The following is a 6,017-nucleotide window of genomic DNA, read 5'->3' on the forward strand; positions in this document are numbered from 1 at the left end:
TCGCGGATCTAATAGTCACTTTCCTTTCTCCAGAAAGAGAGGAGGAGAAGGAGGTGAACCAAGACTTTCAAGCTGTCTCATCCATACAACACTCGTTCAAGTCGCAAGAAAAGAATGGAAGACTTTGAGCAAGAGAATGAAGAACTCAGAGAAGAGATTAATACTCTCAAAGGTACTGTTGAAAGACTCAATAGTATGGTAGAAGCCCTGGTAGTTGCGCAGAATCGACCAACGCCAGAAGAACCACAAAGGACTGTGGTTTCCGAGATTGTTTCTACTCCTATTCCTCAGTATACCATGCCGCCTGATCGACCTTGGGGCATGCCGTATAACTTTACTCCAGAAGGGTACATACCTCCAGCTTCTGAAGCTCCAAAAGTCACCATGGATATGCGTCCACCGGAGGGTTACAAACCTCTGGAAATTGAAGTTCCAAGAGCAACGGCAATGGGTTTCGCACAACAGAATGCTGAGATTCCAAGATCTGCTGTCATGGCTTCTCCACAGCCCATTATGCATACTTTTCCCCCGCAAGGCGGACAAGTATATCATCACGCTCCAAGTGAGGATGCTGGCGTGTATGAAAGATTGGACGAGTTCCAAGAACAGTTTCTGCAAATGCAGAAGGAACTCAAGACTCTCCGAGGACAAGATCTATTTGGAAAGAATGCTGCAGACCTCTGTCTGGTTCCAAATGTTAAGATTCCTCACAAATTCAAAGTACCAGAATTCGAGAAGTACAAAGGGAATTCATGCCCACAAAGTCATCTTGTGATGTACGCTCGAAGAATGTCAACTCAGACTGATAATCAACAATTGCTCATTCATTATTTTCAAGACAGCCTGACTGGTGCTGCACTCAAATGGTACATGAACTTGGACAGTTCAGAGATTCGTACTTTTCGAGACCTCGGAGAGGCCTTCGTCAAACAGTATAAGTACAATCTGGATATGGCTCCCGACAGAGATCAACTCCGGGCCATGACTCAAAAGGATAGAGAAAGCTTCAAGGAATACGCTCAGAGATGGCGTGAAGTTGCTGCTCAAATTTGTCCACCACTTGAAGAGAAAGAAATGACAAAAATCTATCTCAAAACTTTAAGTCCATTTTACTACGGACGAATGGTTGCAAGTGCACCAAGTGACTTTACTGAGATGGTAAACATGGGTGTGCGTTTAGAAGAAGCAGTTCGAGAAGGACGCTTGAACAAAGAACCAGAATCTTCTGTTGGTCCAAGGAAGTATGGAAGTTCTTTCCAGAAGAAAAAGGATCAAGATGTCAGCAATGTCTTGCACAAAATCAAGAAGAAATTCCAACCTCAAGTTGCAACAATAACTCCGGTTGTTAACTCAGCGCCAGCTTATCAACCTCAGGTCTCGCAACAACAAATTCAACAAAGGTCGCAGCAACCTCAGCAGCAGGTTCGACCTCCAAATTACAACAATCGGGCTCCAAGGTATCCTGCCTTTGACCCCGTACCAATGCCGTATGCAGAATTGTTTCCAACATTACTGGCAAAAGGACTCATTCAGACAAGGAGTCCTCCAAATCCTACAAACAGTTCCTCACCATGGTATAAGGCTGACCAATCTTGTCCCTATCATCAGGGGGCACCAGGTCACAATATTGAGAACTGTTTCTCTTTCAAGATTGACGTCCAACGATTAGTGAAGAGCGGAATGCTATCCTTCAAAGATACTAATCCAAACGTCCAAGCAAATCCTTTGCCGCAGCACAAAGAAGCTTCAGTAAATCTGATAGACCAACACCCCAATGTCATTCAAATCTACGACATTCGTCAGATAGGGGAAAATCTTGTCAAGATGCACGCTAAACAAGCTGGGTACGGTCATGTACCACCTCACAACTACTTCACATGTGAAATTTGTCCAAAGAATAATCAAGGATGTGCCGTAGTTCAAGCTGCATTACAAGAACAAATGGACTTGGGATGGATTCAACATATCCGAGTCAGAACTGAACATGACATCAACATGGTTCAAGGATGTCCAGGAGAATACAAAATCTACAAAGTTGAAGACCTTGAAGGATCGGTAGTCAGGTTCCACAAAACTTTAAATGGACTTGCCTACTTTGGAACAGATTTCCACGCTTACAGTAGATGCAGAAATCTGTCGAAGAAATTCACGAGGATGTTTGCGTGTTCGCAACGACATTCAAAAGCTGATGGATGACAATACCATTACTGTTCTTGCCAACAGAGAAGATGACGAAGTCTTTACCGTATCTCCTCAAATTAATCAAGATGAACCTATGCAAGTTAAGTATGATAGCAGGAAGACAGCAGTTGCACCACTAGTCATCTACTTACCAGGTCCTGTACCGTATGAGTCCAGCAAGGCTATACCATACAAGTACAACGCTACATTCATTGAAAATGGTAAGGAAATACCATTACCGTCTGTTGTCAACATTGCTGATGTTAGTCGAGTCACCAGAAGTGGACGAGTCTTCAACAGAACAACAGAAAATGTGGAGAAACCTTCGGAGGAAGTACCACATAGGCAAGACAATCATCCGACCAATGCTGTTCAAGCGAAAGAAAATGATGAGATCTTGAAGTTAATCCAGAGGAGTGAATACAACATTGTAGATCAATTACTACATACTCCGTCTAGGATTTCTGTTCTTTCCCTGCTATTGAGTTCTGAAGCTCATAGGGAAGCTCTACAGAAAGTTTTGGAACAAGCTTTCGTAGAACCAAGTGTTACTATAAGCCAATTCAACAACATCATTGCCAACATCTCCGCCGGAACTAACCTAAGTTTCTGTGACGAAGATCTTCCTGAAGAAGGAGTGGACCACAATCTTCCACTTCACATCTCAGTTGGCTGCATGGGTGATACACTCACAGGAGTCCTAATAGACAATGGATCCTCTCTCAACGTCATGCCTAAATCAACATTATCAAGATTATCTTTCGAAGATTACCCTCTAAGAAAAAGTCATGTCATCGTCAAAGCATTTGATGGATCAAGAAAGTCAGTTTTCGGAGAAGTAGATCTTCCCATAACTATTGGACCTCAGACGTTCAAAATCACTTTCCAGGTTATGGACATTCCAGCACAATACAGTTGTTTGCTAGGTCGCCCATGGATTCATGAGGCTGGGGCAATTACTTCAACACTTCATCAGAAACTGAAGTTCATAAGAAATGACAAATTGGTAACCGTATGTGGAGAACGAGCTCTGATCGTCAGCAACCTGTCATCATTCTCCGACATAGAACCAAAAGAAGTTGTTGGAACTAAATTCCAAGCACTTTCCTTGGACAAAGGAAAGGAGAAAGCAGCGTCTATCTCTTCATACAAAGATGCAATCCAAGTTGTAAAGGATGGCACTACCAGTGGTTGGGGGCACATTAATATTCCTACCAACAACAAGAACAGAACAGGAATTGGATTCTTTCCAACATCATCAAGAGCTATCCCAGGGATTGAGGTAGTTCTCCCCATTCAAGAAACTTTCTGCAGTGGAGGTTTTCTTCAACCTGTTCAACAAACAGTCAATACCATCGGTACGGAAAACACCGATGAAGAGGAATGGTTATCCTATCTTAACAAAGCAGGATACATCTCCCTACCAGAGTCTGATTCACCTTGCTGTTATCCGACTAAAGGATCTGAAAGTAAGACTCAACCAAGCAGTGATGAAGTTACTGACAGCTTCACCACCAGAAGTCATGGTTCATCAGAAGAAGTTCCTCCTATCCCCGAAGAGACTTGGGATACATTAGGAGAACCAAGCGGAAAATTCGACTACATGGTGAAATACTCCGCTCCTGAAAGTTCAAGAATCTCTCTTGAAGATATTGTTCCAACTGGATGGAACATTGATTATGAGTACCTCTCTCAGCCAAAAGAGATGTATAACCCTTGCTATTCATCATCAGCATCTGGTGAAATCATCATTGAGGATTATATCCCCAAGTCACCTTCCGAGGCTACGGATCTAGAGTTCACATATCTAGTCAATGCCATCTTGGGAGAAGAGCAAGACCAAAATACAGAAGAGGATGATCTCGAAAGTGTCTCCGACAACGAGTCTCTCCATTCAGAAGATTGGAAGTTTCCTCAAAAGAAAAACCGACATACTCCACTTGGAAATGGGTATGCTCACACCGCTCAGTCTGCTGAAGTAGAAGAAGATCGTCTGAGTGTTGCAAAGACAGTGGTTGGTAAATCAAGACCTACCACAGGCCAGCTTAAGCCTAAGGTTCCAGATTACTTAGTGCACAATGGGGTTCGCCACTACTGGACAGCTGTTGAAGTTTCAACTGTTGTTCGCACTCCTAAGTAGGAACTTTCACCGTTATTTTGTCCTCTCACCATAGCCCAGGGTGAAGAGATGTTTCATAGGGCTTTGCATTTTACTATTTCTTAGGAAAATGTCCCTCTTTGCTTCGCCCAAAGCAATAGAGTTTTGTTTTATAGGGTCTTTGTTTCAAGAAATGACTGTCCATAAATAAAAATGTCATTCTGTTCCTTCGTTTAGTTTTTCCTTTTCTTTTTTCGGAAATTGGTAATCCTAAAAAACACCCTTAAAAAACATCAAAAAAAAAAATCATTAACTGCATACACCGAGTCTTCCCTCGTTGTCTAAATAAAACTTATCACACATATGCAGATTAATCATAAAATACCCCGTTGAAACGTGCGACCGTATGACTTCTCCAAGCTTTGAGTTTCCTGTATTCGAGGCAGAGGAAGAAGAAGACGAAGAAATATCAAAGGAAATTTCACGGTTACTTCAACAAAAGGAAGAGGCCATTCAGCCATACAATGAGCCTCTAGAGATCATTAACCTTGGTTCCGATGGAAACAGAAAGGAGGTTAAGATTGGAGCTTCGCTCAGTTCAGAGATCAGAGAGAGTTTGATACAGCTGCTCAAAGAATTCTCAGATGTCTTCGCTTGGTCTTATCAAGATATGCCAGGGTTGGATACCAGTATAGTGGAGCATCACTTGCCATTAAAAGCAGAATGCCCTCCGGTCAAGCAAAAATTAAGAAGAACTCATCCGGAGATGGCCATGAAAATCAAAGAGGAAGTTCAAAAGCAGATCAACGCAGGTTTCCTCGTCACTTCAGAATACCCTCAGTGGTTAGCTAACATTGTTCCCGTTCCTAAGAAAGACGGAAAAGTCCGCATGTGCGTCGACTACAGAGATTTGAACAAAGCTAGCCCTAAGGATGATTTTCCTTTACCACATATTGATATGTTGGTAGACAGTACAGCAAAATCCAAAGTTTTCTCATTCATGGACGGATTTTCAGGATACAACCAAATCAAAATGGCACCTGAAGACATGGAAAAAACAGCTTTCATCACCCCCTGGGGCACGTTCTGCTACCGTGTTATGCCTTTTGGACTAAAGAACGCAGGGGCAACTTATCAAAGGGCCATGACTACGCTTTTCCACGACATGATGCATAAGGAAGTGGAAGTCTATGTGGACGACATGATTGCCAAATCAGAAAATGAAGAAGATCACATACAGAATCTGACAAAGTTATTTCAACGCTTACGGAAGTTTCAGCTTCGCCTGAACCCCAACAAGTGTACCTTTGGTGTCTACTCAGGAAAACTCCTTGGTTTCATTGTCAGCAAACGAGGAATTGAAGTAGATCCAGACAAAGTCAAGGCAATTCAAGAAATGCCTTCGCCCAGAACCGAGAAACAAGTTAGAGGATTTCTTGGACGCCTGAATTACATCTCGAGATTCATATATCTCATGACTGCAACTTGCGCTCCTATTTTCAAACTTCTACGGAAAAATCAAAGTTGCGTCTGGACAGACGATTGTCAGAAAGCGTTCGACAGCATTAAGGAATATCTGCTCGAACCACCCATCTTGTCTCCTCCAGTGGAAGGAAGACCTTTGATAATGTACTTAACCGTCTTAGAAGACTCCATGGGTTGTGTCCTTGGACAGCAAGACGAGACGAAGAGAAAAGAGCATGCCATCTACTACCTGAGCAAGAAATTCACTGACTGT

Source organism: Vicia villosa, linkage group LG4 (assembly GCF_029867415.1).
Source record: "Vicia villosa cultivar HV-30 ecotype Madison, WI linkage group LG4, Vvil1.0, whole genome shotgun sequence".
Lineage (NCBI taxonomy): Eukaryota > Viridiplantae > Streptophyta > Magnoliopsida > Fabales > Fabaceae > Vicia > Vicia villosa.